Source organism: Nycticebus coucang, chromosome 19 (genome assembly GCF_027406575.1).
Source record: "Nycticebus coucang isolate mNycCou1 chromosome 19, mNycCou1.pri, whole genome shotgun sequence".
NCBI lineage: Eukaryota > Metazoa > Chordata > Mammalia > Primates > Lorisidae > Nycticebus > Nycticebus coucang.
The window spans coordinates 8669030-8687906 of NC_069798.1; the positions used below are offsets into that span (position 1 = coordinate 8669030).

At 39.1% G+C, this 18877-nt stretch overlaps 1 protein-coding gene across 4 annotated transcripts in view; it reads left to right on the plus strand.

The window, feature by feature from the left end:
• The window catches only part of DLGAP1 (DLG associated protein 1), an 866993-nt gene that overhangs the window by 348465 nt on the left and 499651 nt on the right, over positions 1-18877 (plus strand). For all 4 annotated transcript variants that reach the window (XM_053571473.1, XM_053571476.1, XM_053571474.1 and 1 more), the window contains exon 3: positions 866-959. The gene's annotated coding sequence lies outside the window, so the exon portion shown is untranslated. The remainder of the gene's footprint in view (positions 1-865; positions 960-18877) is intronic.

Here is an 18877-nt window from a genome sequence, read left to right on the forward strand (position 1 = left end):
ATTATGCAAACAAACAACAAATTCACTCCTTTTGATGCTGTTTATTAATTTATCGTCTTGTTAATAAAGGGATCTGACTGATTTTAATGTAATTTTCAATACTATGTTGACCATGTTTTTAATGTTTAGAAATGTAAAGCCTCTCAGGCCTGGTGATTTGGGTCAATAAATTTTAAACCACTGATTATATTGCATTAAAAAAAAAAAAGGACCAATGCACTGGACATTGAGGATCGGGGGGAGCCCTGCTGGGACAGGTTGGACAGTGGGATCCTGCAGCACGAAGCTTTTGCTTTCAGGCTCACTGAAGCCACCAAGCACTTGATGTGGGGGCCAGGCACAATGGAGTGGTCCCTGTCAAAGTGACTACAGTGGGGGCAGGAGAGGAAGAAACTGAAGACTCAGGTGCACTCAGCGGGATGGACGGTGGGAGAGAGGGTGCAAACAGCACCTGCAGAGCTGTAGCCTCCTGAGGACAGGGCCTGTCCTCCCACCCCAGACTGCCCCATGTGAGACTCACACAACACACCAGTGGATAGATATTTGGGGAATAAATTATTGCATTGAGTAAATATATGAAAAGAAGCCCTGGAAAACAGAGGGCTGGAGAATATAATACCACCAAAACATAATAAGGACATTTAGGAAGAGAAATGTTTAGAGAGGAAAAAAAGCTGTAAATTCAATTTTAGACTTAAGTTAAATGATATGACAATAGAGGTTCCCAAGTCTGAGACGTGTGTCTCATGCATTGGTACAAAGGAAAGTCAAGTCACAGGACCTAAATTCCTATAGAACTGTCACCCCCACCCCGTTTCACTTGTAGGCGACCAGGGGACTAAAGCATGCGTTGTGCTTCTAACAGGTTAAAATCCACCCTGGGGTCCACTGAAGCCACCAGAGGGTCTGCCTGTCTGCTGCAGAGAATTGCTGAGTGAATGACAAAGACGCTACAAACGGTAAGTTGTGGGAAGAATGGGGCCCATGAACCCCAGATAGCCTAAGTTAAAATAGAAAAGGTTCATGTTGTGGGGAACATGCATCCACATTTCAAAGTAAACCGGCAGCTTTCTGCTCTGCCTCTGCACCCAGCATGTCCCATGCAACTCAGTCTCTCTCTCTGCTCTGATTCCTTTTTTTGGAATCATAATATAGAAAGAAATGCCCAAAGGGAAAAGATGAGAATAATTTATCAGAAATCAATGTTAATGTCTTTGACACTAACATTATAACTTTTAAAATGTGCGCCATTGTTTATAGCTTGATTTCCTCTTGGTTTTATACATGTTATTTGGATAAAACTGAAACCTTTCACATGTTGTTCATCACATACTATATAGCTGAAATCAATAGACTAGAAACGCCCTCACTATTTTTTCTCTTCTGACTCATCAGGTTTCTTTTTATGTAACATTATTGATGGGTGACCTTGAATGGCAGGGCTGGGTGAGGGTAGATATGGCTCACATCCAGATGAACAGGCCAATTCAGAAGGGAAGCAGGGAAGAGAGGAGAAGGGGAAGGACCTCCTCTGGCTATTGAGAACTTAGATAGAACCACATGTGCTATCACAGCTGATAGGACGAGAAAAGCAATGGTTGAAAAAATACTCGGACGAGAAAAGCAATGACTGGAAAAATGTTAACACCATAGAAAGGAGAACTGAGTTGCAATGACCTCCATTCCTAAGCTCTTTCTCTGATTATGGGAGAAACAGGATCTGACATAGAAAAAAACATAAGTGGCTCAGAAATATCGAGTTCTCTATTTCTGTGAAGTTGAATGATAATATTCTTGCTTACAGGGGAAAAGTCTACTAACATCTGAACCCTATGTATGAATTATTTGTTTAATTGTGAAATGACCTTAAGTTGCTTATAAGCCCTGGGCACTATAGTTTCGGTGGGTTCCTCAGCAATTATCCTGAATATTCTATGCTATTAATATCCAATCCAATTTTTCTGCCACTTCCATATTCCCCAGCTCTTATTTCTTTGGGGCAGGAAAGAGGTTGGTGGATTGCTTGTAATTATTCTACAGTTTTAAAAGAGAACAACATACATAGGAACTCACCTTATGATTTTATGATCTATTTTAGGTTACATAAAGTAACTGAAGTATTTTTGTTCATTTTTGTTTGTAATTTTTTTGAGTGTGATACTCCCTGAAGCCCTCTCCAGGGTCAAGTCCAGGTTCTTCCTCTTGCGAGTTTCACAGTAGAAAGTGGTTTCTCTCCTTCCACCCTTCTCATTTCTTCTGCTGCAAACCATGCAATCCTTCATTGATTTTTTTTTCATTTTTCATTATAAAATGCGTCTTACCATTTAGCTGCCCTCGTGTCAGAGATGACGGTCTTCCCCTCTTTCTTGAATTTCTGTTCCTCACATTGCTCACAAGCTGAGTGATGAGATTTCACCTGTCAGAAAGGTACGTCCACACTTTTTCTCCAGCAGAGCAGGTGAACAAACACAACAACAAAGTGTTGGACGCCTTCCGCATAGGATCAGAAGGGGCTAAGCTCTTTAATCACCCCTCAGGACCCAAGTCAGACCAGCAGTTCTTTGACACGTATCTTTCTTCAAACCATCTTACCACATAGCTGACCATCTCCCTTCTCCAGACCCGAGGCTGTCCTAGTCCTGGCATCCGTACAGACACTAAGACATTCACCCCGTGCAGCTATTTATGCACAAACAAATGAATGTATTAAATTGGCTGAGTTTATGGCCATTTCCAACATCCATTTGTGTTCCCTGTCTTCCTCTTGGGAAATTCCTCCATGAATCTTATATTCCTCTTCCAAGCTCCTCTGCCTTCCTGGTTGTCTCCCTGTATTAAAACCACAGATTCAATATCATTGGTTTGCCTTTGATGGAAACACTTTCACCCAAAATGTTTCTTCTTTTAAACTTTCCCACTCAAATACAGGCAGTCCCTGGGTTACAAATAAGATATGTTCTCTAGGTTTGTTCTTAAATTCAGATATATTTACCTATCACCTGTAATAACCTCCATTTACAAGTGGGCGTTGTACGTCGCTTGTATGTTTGTAACTCAGGGACTGCCTGGACTTCCTCTCTACCTTTAATAGGAAAGATTTTATTTTCTTTTTCAAGCTAAAAGAATTTCTTAGTTGAACATTAATCAGGAATACTTTGAAATACCTTGAAGATAAATCTACTTCAGATGTTAAGTGCCTGAAGAAGATGATGGTCCTCCCAAAAAATCAGATCCTCAGGCCACTGCCTTCTTTCCTTTTTTCACCCATCTGTTCATCTCATTCAGCCACCTCCCAGCCTTCTGCCCAAGGACACCCAGATGATCTGGACCCAAAGCCAAGGGCATGGCACCCTCTCCCTCCCCACCAGGAGCAGAGGATACAAACACAACCCTGAGGGGTGTATTAGAATCACTCGGGAAGCTTTCATCAAACTCGTGCTTCCTCCCAGTGTATTCCCTTCTCGCTTTGATCCCATTGGAGTCATGCCTCTCCAAGCCTGGTCTCTACCACATCGATTAAGAATTAGTGCTAACAGCCCATGGGGTAGGAAAAGAAAAAGAGATATTTGTGACTGTCCATGGCCTAGTGATCATGCAGGAGCACTTCATATGGGCAGTCCATATTCCATTTGGTGTCTGTGTCAGGGTCCAGAGCACTCGGGCCAGCAGCAGGCAACAGTTTAGAGATTCTTCATAGACTGCAAAGGGGGTGGGGGGGCTGGAAGTGTGAAAAGATAACAGATTAACAGAAGCCTGAACTAGGAGAGATTCACAATTGAAGGTGCCAATAGTAATATCCATGAACATCAGTATGATCACCATGATTAAATAGTGAAGCTGACCATTGGACAATGTAGAAATTAAAGGCACTAACTCAACACAGTCACAGAATTCTGTGTATAACTTCTGACTTACCAAAAATTTGATTACTAATGTTCTACTGTTGACTGCCCTTATAGGTAATGTAAACAGTTGATTAACACATAGCTTGGATATCAAATGTATTGGATACTATATTCTTACAGTGAAGCAAGCTAGAGGAAAGAAAATGTTATTAAGAATATAATAGGAAAGAGAAAATGTATTTATTATTCATTAAGTGGAAGTGGATCATCATAAAGTTCTCATTTTTGTCATCTTCAAGTTAAGTAGGGCAAGGAGGCAGAGGAGGAGAGGAGGGGTTGGTCTTCCTGTCCCAGGACTGGCAGAGGCAAAAAAAATCTGCTAATAAGTGTAAGTGGATCTGTGCTGTTCCAGTCCATGCTGTTCAGGGTCAATAGCACAGAGCATTGGAGAAGCTGTAACATAGGGGTGGAGTCTAAAAATTTGGCTGCTTAAGCAGTCTGGAAAATGGCAAGATGACATAATTTTTCAGCCTCCCAAGTCACAATGATGTCAACAAAGCAACTAGGATAGCAAAATCAAACCCCCACGGACAACACATACATCACACATCCCTGTGAAGCTGCAAATATGTGTGGGTTTGAATACACTACTGGTGATATTAAGACCTGGGTGGGTTGAAATATGTGTGGATTGGGATAAACTGCTGCTGCTCTTAAGCCCTGGGTGGTGTTTTCAAAGTGTTAGAGGAAACAGAAGGAGGGCAAAGGGCTCCAAAAGGCAGAGGAACCAAAAGGGCTGGCAAGTGCTCACTGCAAAGCTTGGTGGGCCATTCTGGGAAGAGCAACTGAGATCCATAGTCTCGATGGCTGCAGTTTGGGGGGTGGAGACAGGAGAATTGGACTGTGCTGGAGCAGCCACTTGGGACTTTTAACAGACATCTCCTCCAAGACGAAGCTGCACATGCAAGAGAAACTGCTGTAAATGGGATTGAGCAGGAAGGAGATAGAGGAACAAAGGAAGCAAAGAAAGAGAAGGTCCAGATTAAAGAGAGGAAAGAGCCAGCAGGTATCAGGTGCATATTTGGGAACATGTTCAGAAAAAAGAGAAGGAGCCCAGATCTCTAGAGCTAGGAAGCTATCCCGGCCCCCAGCACAAGGACACTGAGCTCATTTAAACATTCCTGAAGAAAAAAACTACCAGCACAAGGAAAAAAATGGATCAAGGAAAACAATGATGTGTCTATGTGCTGAAAGCATGCCAGAAAAACATGCAAACAGATGGAAGAAAATTCTAATCTAATATTTGTAAATCAAACAACAAACGAAGGACGCTTTGGAAGAACTGTGACCCAGAATTAGAAAAACTCAAAATGCAGCTAATAGAAGGAAATGAAGACTTGAAAAGGAGTTTATAGAATTTAGGAAAATACTAGAATTGAAAGAAAGCTTCATGTAAGATTTTCAGACTAAACTGGAAGCAACAAAATAGTGAATGAAATATATATCCAAAAAAGACAATAGGCAGAGAAGAATCAAAGTCCATGTACTAGAAACCCATAAAAAAGAGAATCAATAGGTCCATTTATACCTTCCAAATCCCCTTAGATGAAAAATGAAAATAATAATAATAATATTCTAATGTCACTTTTAAATTTTTAGTGTTGGTAATTTTTAGTTTTTCTCTGCTTCTTGGTGAGTTTTGCTAGGCTTGAATGAATTATATTAAGTTTTTCAAAAAACCAGTTTCTGGCCTTGCTGGTTTTCTATGGTATACATCTACCTTTAATTTGATCAGTTTCTCTCTTTTTTTTTAATTAAACATGATTTTACTTAATTAATATCTTTGTGCTTTGTTTTTCATTTTAATTTCCTGAGGTGGAATTTTAGGTTATTGATTTTTAAACTTTTTTCACTACTACATTTCACTACATTTCACTTTCAATTCTGCTCCATTACATGTGACAAGCTTTTGGTTTGTTTTTTGGTATATTTTTATTTTCATTGTAAAAATTATCCAATTTCCAATGTGACTTTTTTTGACAGATAGTTTAAATGGGAGTCTGTTGCTTACTTTTCAGAAAAATACTTTTCTGACTGAAAAATAGACTTGTTCTACATATTGAAAGGACATACCTGACAAAATTGATCCAGAATGGCCTCCAATGGAACATAGGAGAGTAAAACTATTGAACTTCAAATAAAAAAGAAATTTTATTTTGGCATTAGTTAAAAAGTCAGTATCCCTTATAAGAAAAAGAAAATCAAATTTTAATCAGACTTCAATACCAATCCTTTGTACCACAAAACAAGGGCGTAACATATTTAAGAAATACAAGGAAAGCAGATGTGACCTAAGAATTTTATACCCAGCTAATTGATCATCGACAGTATCACGGTCATGATTCTTTTTTTTTTTTTTTGAGACAGAGCCTCAAGCTGTCGCCCTGGGTAAAGTGCTGTGGCATCACAGCTCACAGCAATCTCAAACTCCTGGGCTTAAGCGATTCTCTTGCCTCAACCTCCCAAGTAGCTGGGACCACAGGTGCCCACCACAAAGCCCGGCTATTTTTTGGTTAGAATTGTCATTGTTGTTTGGCAGGTCCGGGCTGGATTCGAACCTGCCAGCTCTGGTGTATGTGACTGGCGCCTTAGCTGCTTGAGCAGCAGACGCTGAGCCCACAGTCATGATTCTTTATGAACATTTAAACAGGGAGTATTTATGCCTAAGAGTCTTTCCTAGGGAATTTATGAAGAATGAGTCTCAGACACCTGCAATGACAAAAGAGACATCAACAGTAGGACTGGAGTGATAAACATTAAGTGTAAGTTCACTTTTGTAACTCACAGTGCCCATAGTTTATAAGAGGAAGAATATAAGATGTAATGGCCATTTGTTCTGTATACTTAATGGTCAAAAAATGGGGAGGGGCATAAATTGAAGAAAGATATAAGAAGTAGAATAAGTTCCCTGTTGGTGGTAACAGGGAGAAGATGAAGAAGGGATCATTAGCTAATTTCCATTTTATTCATAGTAATATATCAAAGATAGCAGTAAAAAGGGATCAAAGGTACAGATACCTATCTGTATACACAGATATTAATAAAATCATAATCGTGCAATAGAAAATTTTAAATAGATACTAACAAAAAGTCATCTGAACAAAATGGCACAAACCTTCCCAAATACAAAAAATATGTGAGAGAGAGAGAAAGTGTGCGAACACGAGCGAATAATGTAGACCGACATTCTGTCAGACTCTTAGTAGTGAAGGACAACTTGTTTTTTCCAACCACTTGTAGGCCATTTTGTAAAATACAGAATCACATGCTTGGATTAAGTTGCAATGTCAAATTACTTTAAATGCTTCTAAATGTGTTTTTCTCATTCTTTTATATATACGTCATCAGGGCTTGGTAGCAAATAGTTCATAAACCAGCATGGATATAGCCCATCTAGAGAAAAATAGAAATGTGTAAGATTTATATAGATAGGTATGTCTAAATACATATACCTATAAGATATGAAAATATATTTAATGTAAATACAATAAACCTAATACCAAACTTTTAGATCCCATAAAAAAATTCACCTATTAAATCGATCTTTTAAAAATATTTTCAGATTACCTAACGAAGCAAAACCTAACACTTCAGGTTACTAAATTCAAACAGACATTTAAGAATAATTTATAGTTTTCAGGTGTAGAAAAGCATGTGAAGTATGCTGCCATATATTTAGTAAAGGAGGGGAGGGATAAAAAACATGTGGTTATATATTAACTGTGTGTAATTATAGAATATTTCAGATTGTGTATGAAACCAGCACATTGTACCCCTTGATTGCACTAATGTACACAGCTATGATTTAACAATAAAAAAAATATATATATACCACAACATTTAAAAATAGTTATCTAAGGGTGGAAGAAGGAAATAGGATAGAGGATATAATGGTAGAAACAAGATTTGTTTTGTAAACTTGACTTCAGAGTCATATAAAACTTTGCACAATTATAAAACAAAATTAAATTTGAAATAAAGTAATTACCTAAACCTTGAAAGCAAAATGAAACAATTGGCCTGTCTGTCCAGTAGATGGCGTAACAACACTAAGGGGAAGATGCTGGGGACTAAAACACAGCAATGTGACTGTTAATCTTAAATTATAAGGACAGAAACAACTGCAAAGAATCTTCAACTCGCTTTTGTAATCATTTTGCTGGTGGTAATCATTTATTCCGAGATTGATGTGTGTGTATGATGGATAAAGCAAATGGGTAATTATAATATATTCACGTGTTAAAAACCTGAAATTCAGGGTGCGCCTGTGGCTCAGTGAGTAGGGCGCCGGTCCCATATGCCGGAGGTGGCGGGTTCAAACCCAGCCCCGGCCAAAAACCACAAAAAAAAAAAAAGAGAAAGATGCCTTTCTAAAAAAAAAAAAACTGAAATTTGGCCTAGAAAAGGGAATACAGTAAAAAAAATCCACCTCTGCTGAATTAGAAAAGGATGTATCGTTATGAATTATTGATGAACGTTATTATTTTATTAAAATATGTGTTTCCGAGCTTTGTTCTCTGAAGAGACTTAGGAAGTGCCCGACCCCTCACAATGAGATCATGGTCTCTACATACCATTTTCCACTCAAAGGAATCAAAGGCTCTGTGAAGACATCACTGTTGACAGGTCTGCGGCAGGAAATGTACAGCATGGGCCTGGAATAGCCCAAGCTGCTTTAGTGTTATCCGAACTCTGGCATCAAGCTAAAGAGGGGGACCCAAAGATGGGAAAATATGAACAATAATAAATATAATAATTGCAATGGGCTGAAATACATCAAATATTAAAATTCACTAATTCTTAATGATACTATAAAAATAAAATTTATTGATCATCCTTAGGAAATGCAAGGAAACCCTCCCAAATCATTATTTTTACAAACTAACAAATAAAAGAGATCAAACATTTAATCTGCCTTCACCATACGTAGTACTCCAAGTAAACCAGTAGTTGAAGAGAGGTTTTTCTTGGTAGACATACTTCATCTAATAAATGAAGAAGGAATTTGAAAATTCCAGCGTTACCATTTTGCAAGTTTTAATGAATGCTTGGGTATGAAAAATGATAATCAATGATTGTGAACGTCACAATAAGGCTCCCAAATGTTTTCTGGATAGAGGTATACACTACCCCCTATGGCGTATTTTTGCCAAAAATTAAACCTCGATCTGCTGATGTCCCTAGGTCTATGCTATTAAATGCTAGTCCCGTGAGGCTACTGAGCATTTGAAATGTAGTTAGGCCAAATTGAGATGTGTTGTAATATGAAAAAGGATGTAAACAATCACAATAATTTTTAATATTGATTTATATAGTAAAATAATATTTTGGATCTTTTGGATTAAAGAAAATTGTATCACTAAAAACTATTTTCAACTATTTCTTTTCTTTTTTTCTTTTTTATTTTTACATATACATGTGTATTAGGTTTCCGTTCTTTTGCCTTCACAAAATTTAAAAGGCTTTAAATTTAATAAAAATAACAATGTTTAAGATAAGGACTAGAAATAAAAACCTTGTAAAGAACGAATGAACATAAATACATTCAGAAAAGGAATCAGAGAATTGCTACATCAAAATATTAAGCAATAATAATAGTAATAATGCAAAGAAAGTAACATTCACATTGTCAAATAAGAGTATATCTATTATAAAATGCTTTGACTCTGAGATTCAGTATGGAGTCATCAGTTAATTTCTTCTTATTATTTTTTTAAGTATCAAAAAATAGACAACTAATATTTATAAATAAAAATAAAAGATAATTTCAAAAAGCAGATGACGCCAAATCTTATAGACAAGAGAAAAAGAAGAAATACTTCAAAATCATTCTACTTGATCAACTATTTCTTTTCTTTTTCTAACTATCTATTATAAAATGTAAAATTATATTTGTAGCTCGTATTACATTTCTATTGAACAACACTGCTCTAATTCTAACCACAACTTATGGAAAATACATTGGAGGAATGTGTTAAATAACACCAGACAGATAGAAACAGCAAAATCCAGGCTTTAGGAAACTCTGCAAGTTCTATTTCTAATGTAATTTAATAATAAAGGGATCGTTACTAAAAATTTTTGAGCATGAGTGTTGTAATTCATATGTAAAGATAGTCCTAACTATTAATATCTGTGAAAAGATAGATTTGACATCTCAGTTACATTTTCACTATTGGTCATTAAAATAAATTCATAACAGTTAAAAGCCTATCTCTTTGGATTGTCTAAGTAACTTATTTTATCACCAGTGGTATGTGAACTGCACTAGAAAACACTGGCATACAATTTATCTTTATTGACATTTTCAATTTTGAATAGCCTTAAAATGATTATCTCAGGTTTTGGAGATAGGTATATACATAGTTATTATTTCTACACTATTAGAAAGCCTTTGTTTTAAATTCACCTTGTCCTAAAACTCCAAATAACATTTCTACATCTCATTAGAATGGACTTTCTGTCAAATAATTTTCTCTCTATTAAGATATAATACAAAACTAGTTAGATATATAAAATTTTAGAACTTTTCATTTTCTCCCTCCCATCTTTACTGTTTCCCCAAATTAAAGAGCAAATTAATCAATGTATTCTAAAATGTCAGAAACTTTAAAAGTTAAGTTTTGAGTTAAGCTTACTTAGACTTCACCTTTGACATGGCATTTCCAACGTGCCTAACATGATAGGTGCTCAATAGGAAATTTGTTTCTCAATTTATTAACTCAAATTGTTTAATGGTATCTAAACTTCTACTTCTGTTTTTACTCTTTACAACGAAAAAGATTATACTAGTTTAGCATGCTTTAATCTCTTATTAGGACAAATAAATGTGATGAAATGTCCAACTCCACAGGGAGATATCGTCCATTCTGAATTGGTAAATACATTTACATTGGTAAATACAGTGTATGTATTGAAAATAAATCTTTAATTTTTTTTCTTTACTCATATTGCACCAAAGCTAGAGGACAGTAGGGGGCAGTGCTGTTAATGGAACTCTCTCAGGAGACTTGGAAAACAGCCCTCAAATCAAATTACCAACCTCTAGTGCAATAATGGGGTCTAATAGCCACAAAAGAGGTTGGTCTAACCTTACTTTTTTGTGATTTTTTTTTTTTTTTTTTTTGGCTGGGGCTGGGTTTGAACCCGCCACCTCCGGCATATGGGACCGGCGCCCTACTCCTTGAGCCACAGGCGCCGCCTAACCTTACTTTTTTGAAGTTGTATGGACCATATGCATGCTCACAAACTCTTGGAAGAGATGCTTGGCTCCACCCCCCAGAACCCCTTAGCTTGGTAACAAGCTCTTCCTGGAAACTTTCAGTCCCAAAGAGAACAGTGAAGAGGATGCATCTCAAAAAGTAACAGTTTATAAATACCAACCCAAAGTGCCAGTATAATACCTAGTTCTTCCCTCATTTTAACCTTTACTCATGCCCACCATCCCTTTTATTTTCTTCTACTTTCCCAGGCTTCTTTGCAAGTTGTCACTTTTGATGATATTCTGAGACTATCTTAACTCTCACCTTTCAGCTTTCTCCGTTTTCATCCTCAATTCACTCAACTCAGTGAATTCCAAGGCAAGAAGAACATATTAAATAATTAATCCATAATGCCAGCCACTACCTACAGAAAGAACAGGGCCAAAACTGCAATATCAAAAGCCAATAAAACAGACTTACATTTTCTAAAATTACATTTACATGCCAGACTCAGAACAAGCCAAGGGTTCCAGTGCTTTTTTAATGTACAGTGAATTTCCTAATACTCAAGCAACAGATTGTTTTTTGTTTTTCTTTTAGAAAATTAGAATGTATGAGTATTACATGAACTATGCTCTGAATTATCAGTTTGGCCTGCTTAAAACTTCACAAATCATTCTAGATAGCTTACATTGTTTCATTGTGAACAATTGTTGAAGTCTGTTTAGAATTTGGAATTCAGCAGTAGGTGGTTCAGATGATTATAAAAGTGCATGAGTGATATAATTAATCCTGCTTGATTCTGATTCATTTCTTCAGCTCTTTTTGTACCTGGAATTTCTATAGCCTGTTTGCTTAGAATTGTACAACTAATAAATGGTTTGCCCTCCTCTGTACAATCACCCATGTTGTTTTGCAACTAGAAATTTCAGCTCAGCTTAACCTCTGCTGGGTTGGAGATCTATTTAGTCTCACTGTATCAGTCAGAATCCTAGGGAAAGAGAATCTCACTTAGGAGGGCTGAAATGAATTTAAAGAAGGAACTATTGACGAAACAGTGGGCAAGTTGAGAAAAAGCAAGCTGAGAGGTTAAGGAACCCAGAGGTGAGCACAGCAGGAAGCCATCCCCACCCTGGGCCTACAGGGACAGTCAAGGGGAAGAAACGGGGTCTCTTCCCAAGCCCGTAGTCACCAGAGCTGGGGACCTGAGGAAGGGCTGTCATCTCCAAGGGGTGGATCGCTGCAGAAGCATCTACATAGGGAAAAGTGGCACAGAAAAACTTAGAGCTGTTCCTGCCCTCTCGGCCCCGCAGCCAGAGCCTCTCTTGGACCACACGGAACAGGCAAGGAAGGGCAGAGGTCCAGGAAGAGGTAGGGGAACAAGTGGAGAGCAGGACCATAGAACATTCTGTCTCTTAATCCACAGCCCTGCTGCTTGTGGTGGGCTCCGTGGTTCTCTCCTCATCTTTTTTCCTTCACTCACAGCCTTCTTAACAAAGCCAAGGGCAAACAGTACGTTAAGGAAAGTCTTTCTTACAAATGTCAGCCTTTTGGGTGGAATCTTTTATTCTCCACCTCTTCTATCTATCTGGTCTTTTGTTTGGTTCAAGCATTTTCTGTTAGATAAAAATCTAAAACATAGTCTTCTCAATATCTCAACATGACAACCTTTTAAGTGGCCTCCATGAAGCCACTTCTTGATTCTAGAAGGCTCAGCCAGTGATCTCAGAATACATTGATTAATTTGCTCTAGACCATGTTTGCTTAATTTAGAGTTCTTTCTTTCCTTGTGATAATCCACTTAAAACTCCAGCAGGGAAAAAACAATCAAATGCAGAATGTGTTCTCACTTTCATATAATATTGCTCCCATTGCCCTGCTCGCACCCCTCCTAACCTCCCCTTCCTGGTTTTCACTGGAAGGATAAAAGACAAGGAAATCTTGACAGTTTCATTGTAAGTACACATCCTAAACTTGTCAATAAATGACTGATAACTTTGTCACATATGTGAAGACAAAGTTCTGTAATTAAACACTTGGTTAAAGCCAATGACTTTCTTTGAAAAAGCATATACTGCCCTGAAATTTAATAAGTGAATGAAAATTTATTCTGACATTTTTTTCTTTTTCCTAAGAGTTCTCTCCGTTATTCACAAGAAGCCTTGTCTTATTTTGTTTCCAAATGCCTTTCCTTTTCTTTCCCTGGTACTCCTGATTTCCTACCTTGCTCTCACTTGACTCGCCGACCAGGAGGGCCTCCTGCCTGTGGACCCCCCACAGCAGGCTCCGTCTCTTCATCCGCCTGCCTTCTGAAGATAAATCCTTGGCAGAAAACGAAAACAAATGGAATGGCTTTTTTACGTTTCTGCCAGGGGGAGGCTATTTTATCATCTTTTGCAGCCTTCCTATGCACAACCCAATCCCAAACTGACTTGATTATCTTCTTAACTGTTTAGAGCAAAATTTAAAACTGGATTTTATCTGCCCTAAGAGCAGATTTCATGTTGCTGAGTTGTGAATTACCAGCATACATTTTCTTTTACAAATAGGTCTTCAAGGTCATCCTACACCCCCTATTAGTTAAATAATATTGACAATTATTATGAAAAAATGTTAATGATTTTTGAAGTTATTTTTTGCCCTTACTTATCAAGACCAACATTTATAGTTCATTTTTCCAAGTTGTACAAGTTACTAACAACGAGACTCAATTTAAATAGATGGCTTTTATGGATATTATTAATTTTGAAAAAGACAAAAATCTTATCTTTGTTTTAAAAACATGTTTTATGAACTTCGTTCAAAAGAGATAGACTACCTAGTACTCCCACGTTTCCTTACAAGAGTGGCCTGCCCAAGGATGGTTTAAGCAAGAAGTCTTTCCAAATGATGCTTTAAGTCATTAAAACAAGGATACCACCAGAAGTAAAACCCATATAAGAAGGTGAGCCAATAAAGTAGGATATTTTGAATGAACATTTTGAAGACTAGGTGCAGAAGCCCCAAAGAGTGAAAGGACTTTTTCTGCACACACTGTCTCGTTAATCTAGATTGATCTCGTTTATTGTGTGACTATGTGACTGGATCACCCATCAGGGGAAAGGAGTACTCTGTGATATAAAAGCTCAGATTCCAGAGATAAAAATCTCTTCAATCTCTTGTCATTTTTAGCAATTTCACAAAGAAACGCATTTTCTATGGTTTTTGATATAGAAAGCATGTCAAGGCAGGACCAAAAGAAATAGTCAAAGTCGTCACTTAGAATGGGATCAGCAACAGCTACCCTGGGAAATGCTACATGGAATGCAGTTTTCTTTTTGTGTAGAAAAAGGCAGGACGAGATATCACATCCCTCTCCTCTGGAGGGTGGGTGGGATGTTAACATATTATAGTGGGAACGTCTGAAACTGCATTGCGTATTTTCAGCTGTCTCAACCCAAATCAGGCATAACTCTGGAGAGAAGAGAAAAAGGTAATGCCAGCCCAAAAATATCTCTGTAACTCTCCAGGCTGCTTGGGTGGACGGGCTCCAGAAGCCCCCAACACACACAGCTCTGGGTCCTCCAAGCACACTGACTGCAGGGATTGGGCAGGCCGCCCACCACCTCTGTGGTGTGATTTCACCAACCCCCAGGTTCCCACCACCGGCACTGACCAGTGTCTGAAATTACCCTGATAAAGCTTTCTTAGCTTGAGCGAATGCTAAGACTTTGACACCTGATGCTAATCCAACCATGTCTCTTACCCTTTCTCCTCCACTCTAAAACACCCCCAAAAGTATGGAGAGAGGGAGATATACAAAGGTAAATACATAAGAATTCTATTTAATTCAGGGCAGGACACAGTGGCTCACATCTGTAATCCTAGTACTCTGGGAGGCGGAGGCAGGAGGACTCCTTGAGCTCAGGAATTTGAGATCAGTTGGAGCAAGAGGGAGACCCCATCGCTACTAAAATTAGAAAAATTACCTGGGCATGTGGCATGTGGCATGTGCCTATAGTCCCAATTACTCAGGAGGCTGATGCTGGAGGATTGCTTGGGCCCAGGAGTTTGAGGTTGCTGTGAGCTACAATAACACCACTACACTCCAGCCTAGGGCAACAGAATGAGATTCTATCTTTAAAAAAGAGAAAAGAAGAAGAATTCTATTTAATGCTAGTCACTTGAACATTTACTGAAAACGTCTGAGCAAGACTTCAGTTAAAATTGTAAAATATTATGTAGAATATAAATGTCTTAACACAATAACTAAGAAAATGCCGTGAAGGCTATGTTAACCAGTTTGATGAAAATATTTCAAATTATATATAAAAACAGCACATTGTACCCCATGATTGCACTAATGTACACAGCTATGATTTCATTAATAAAATAAAGTAAAAAATATAAAAATTTAAAAACAATTGTAAAATATTAGAATGGACTGAGTTTTATTTTTTTAAAAAAACTTAAAATCAAGACTGATGTGTCAATGTATGCTTTTGGAATCAGTAAGACAAGATAGTTGAAGGCTGGGGTGAGTGGTTGATGCTGCAGAAAGCTCATTTGGTCAGTCCACACATCCTGTTTGAATTTATTTGTCATCCCCAGCAAGCTACCACACAAGCTCTGTGTGGACACAGCCGCTGTGTGGACACCTCGAGTGGAGAGGACGCCTTCCCTCTCTCCCACTGACACCAGCTTCCTGAGAATGCCACTTGGCAGCTCTGTTCTTGCCCACAGAGGCTACAGGAGTCAGTGTAACTCCTTTGCCAGGCACACTGGCTGTTCATTAAAACACAGGAACGCTTAGAACCTTCTCCTCCATAGTTCCTCACATGATATAATTTCCATTTCCCAACTCTGTTGGACTCACTGAGAAAAGACAGTGCCCCCTCCACCAGCAAGGACCTGAGCTGAGCTGCTCAAGGAAAGGACAGCTGTCCACCCTCCCTCCACCAGCCCAGGGTGGGGCCTTGGGAGAGAGACACAGACACAAGCAGCAGCCACCCAAGAGCTACTGTGGACTAGGCAGGGCCAGGCAGGTGCCGCAGTCTCCTCTACAAAACTATGGGGAAAGATGCTGGTATTTGTATCCAGTTGTTTATCCCTGCTGAGCAGAGGCAGTCAGAAGCTAATTCTCCACACTAATGCCTTCAAATTGCATCCAAGCACATTCATAGCTACCCAGACCCATGTCTACAGCCTGGCATGAAAAACTGATTTCCAGGTCTTGGTTAAAAGTAAAGAAACAAACAGTAGGAGCCATTGAAAAAGTGCAGGCTTAGCTGCTGCCCTGTTAGTCTGATGAGGTGAAACTGAGAGTTAAAGTCAAAATGCTCTTAAAAAAGATCCCCAGAAATCTGTGATTGGAGCACATAAGAAAGATAGCACCATGACTTTCATCTCATGAAATACTCATTGTAAGAATATTCTCTTTGAATAAATGATGGTCTCAAATGTATCTGAGGAAATTATAAAAGTAAAAATAAATATCTCTGAACATGCTCTTTAAACTTTAATAATTATGGTAATATTGACAACATGAGGTAATAGTGTTGTTCTACGGATTAAGTGAGTTTAAATATGAAAAGCACTTGGAACAATGCCTGGCAGGGTAGGCCCAGTCTAACTATTTGCTCTTGTTATATAGATGTTATTTTTTTTGTAATTATGATTATGATTAAATTCGAGAATTTTAAAATAAAATGAAAGATTAGCACTCATTTAAGTCAGTAGTTTTCTTCTTCTTCTTCTTTTTTTTTTTTTTTCTAGCAGCAAAACAGTGTTCACAATCCTTACTCCAAACAGCAAAGGTAGTGTGGGCCCCAGGGTGGGGCATGGAGCCACATTCCTGTGGATGAGCTATCTTACCTTGAGGCATCTCTGGAACCCCTTCTGAAAACCAAGCCACAGCACCCTACCATTTCACAGGTGGGGAAAATAAACTGGGGAGGTCAATGCTCTCATTCTCAAAGCTAGAATAATCAGATGGCTTTCCAGGAAATAATTAATACCTAGCATACCCAGAAACAAGTGCTGTTTCAAGGTGATATTCAAAATCAACCAGAACCCAATCAGAATGAGTCTGTGTGGTCAGCCTAGTCTGGACCCTCTCTTCTGTGTCAAGCAGTAATTCTTCAGCTGCTAAATTATAGAGCGTTTTTGTCGGGGGCAGAGTGTCACTGCTGTTGGGAGCTCAGTTGGTAGTTACTAACTGGTATGAAAGTGATTTGAATCCTTGGTGATTTCAAAAAGGTACAATTGCACCAGATGGGTACCAGTTAAATTTCGGCTCTGGGCATTGTGGATGTCCTCTGAAGACAAAGTCCACACTGGATTGGAATCCTGATGAAAATCACTCTACTGTAAACAGAAACTCTGGAGAACCATATCTCCACATTTGGTCTTCCTAGAAATTAAAGTTCTCTCGGGGATTCTTCCAAAACATGTAGGCATTTATTGCCTTCTGAAAAGGAACTCTTAATGATGTTGACCATTTTGAAAGAAGATAACAGCATGAATCACCTCACTTAGATGGGAAAGAATCCTGCGAACCAAATATTCTTTGCCATCAATGAGTTCATCTCTAAGAAAGAAATGCTGTTGAGTGAAAACAAAATTCTTGAGACCTCCCTGGCTTAACACTCACCTGAGTGTTTGCAGCGCCTTCTGCTTCTTTCCTTGCTGAAGAGAGGAGCAAAGATTCACCATGTCTGTTCCCAAGGCCCAGGCCAGTGAGATCTGTGAGTCTTGTGGGAATCCCACTGTTGAGGGTGATCTTTGCCCCTCGAGAGATGTTATCAGAGCTGCTGTGCCCACTGGTGCCTCAACTGGTATCTGAGGACCTAGGGCTCCTACTATATTGGGAAAGGTATCTCAAAGACTACTGAGCATATCAATAAAACCATGGAGACTGCCCTGGTTAGCAAGAAACTGGGCGTCATAGAATAGGAGACAAACTGATAGTCAAAATGGATGGAACAGAAAATAAAAAGTTTGGTGCATGGGGCGGCGCCTGTGGCTCAAGGAGTAGAGCGCCGGTCCCATATGCCGGAGGTGGTGGGTTCAAACCTAGCCCCGGCCAAAAACCACAAAAAAAAAAAAAGTTTGGTGCAAATGCCAAACTTGTCTGTAAAGCTAGAGCCACAGAGAAGAGGGTATCCCTGTACCACCATATCACTGACTTGGTTGGCAACTCGGAAGTCACCCTGCCAATCCTGGGTTTCACTGTCATCAGTGGTGGCTCTCATGATGGCAGTAAGCTGGCTGTGTGAGAGTTTACAGCCTGTGCCCCCGCCCACACTCACTGCAGCAAACTTCAGGAAGCCCGTGTGCATCAGAGGGGGGGCCAAGCACACCTGGAGAATGTTATCAAGGAGAAACATGGGGAAGATGCCACCTACACGGGGACGAAGGTGCATTTTAACATCCTGAAGAATAAAGAAGCCCCAGAGCTGCTCAAGAGTGTGGTTGGGAAAGCTGGTCGGAACTGCCTCTGACTTCTTCATGTCAGGGGAGTATAACCAGGAGCACTAGTTTCCTGATGACCACGGTGGGCCTGTCACACCTGCCCAGCTGGCTGACCTGTACAAGTCATTCATCGAGAACCACCCAGTGGTGTCTATTGAAGACCCCTTTGAGCAGGATGACTGGGGAGTGTGGCAGGAATTCATGGCCTGTGCAGGGATCCAGGTGGTGGGGTACAACCTCACAGGGACCAACCCAAAGCAGATTGCTAGGCCATGGACAAGAAATTGTGTGACTGCCCCCTGCTTAGTGTGAACCAGA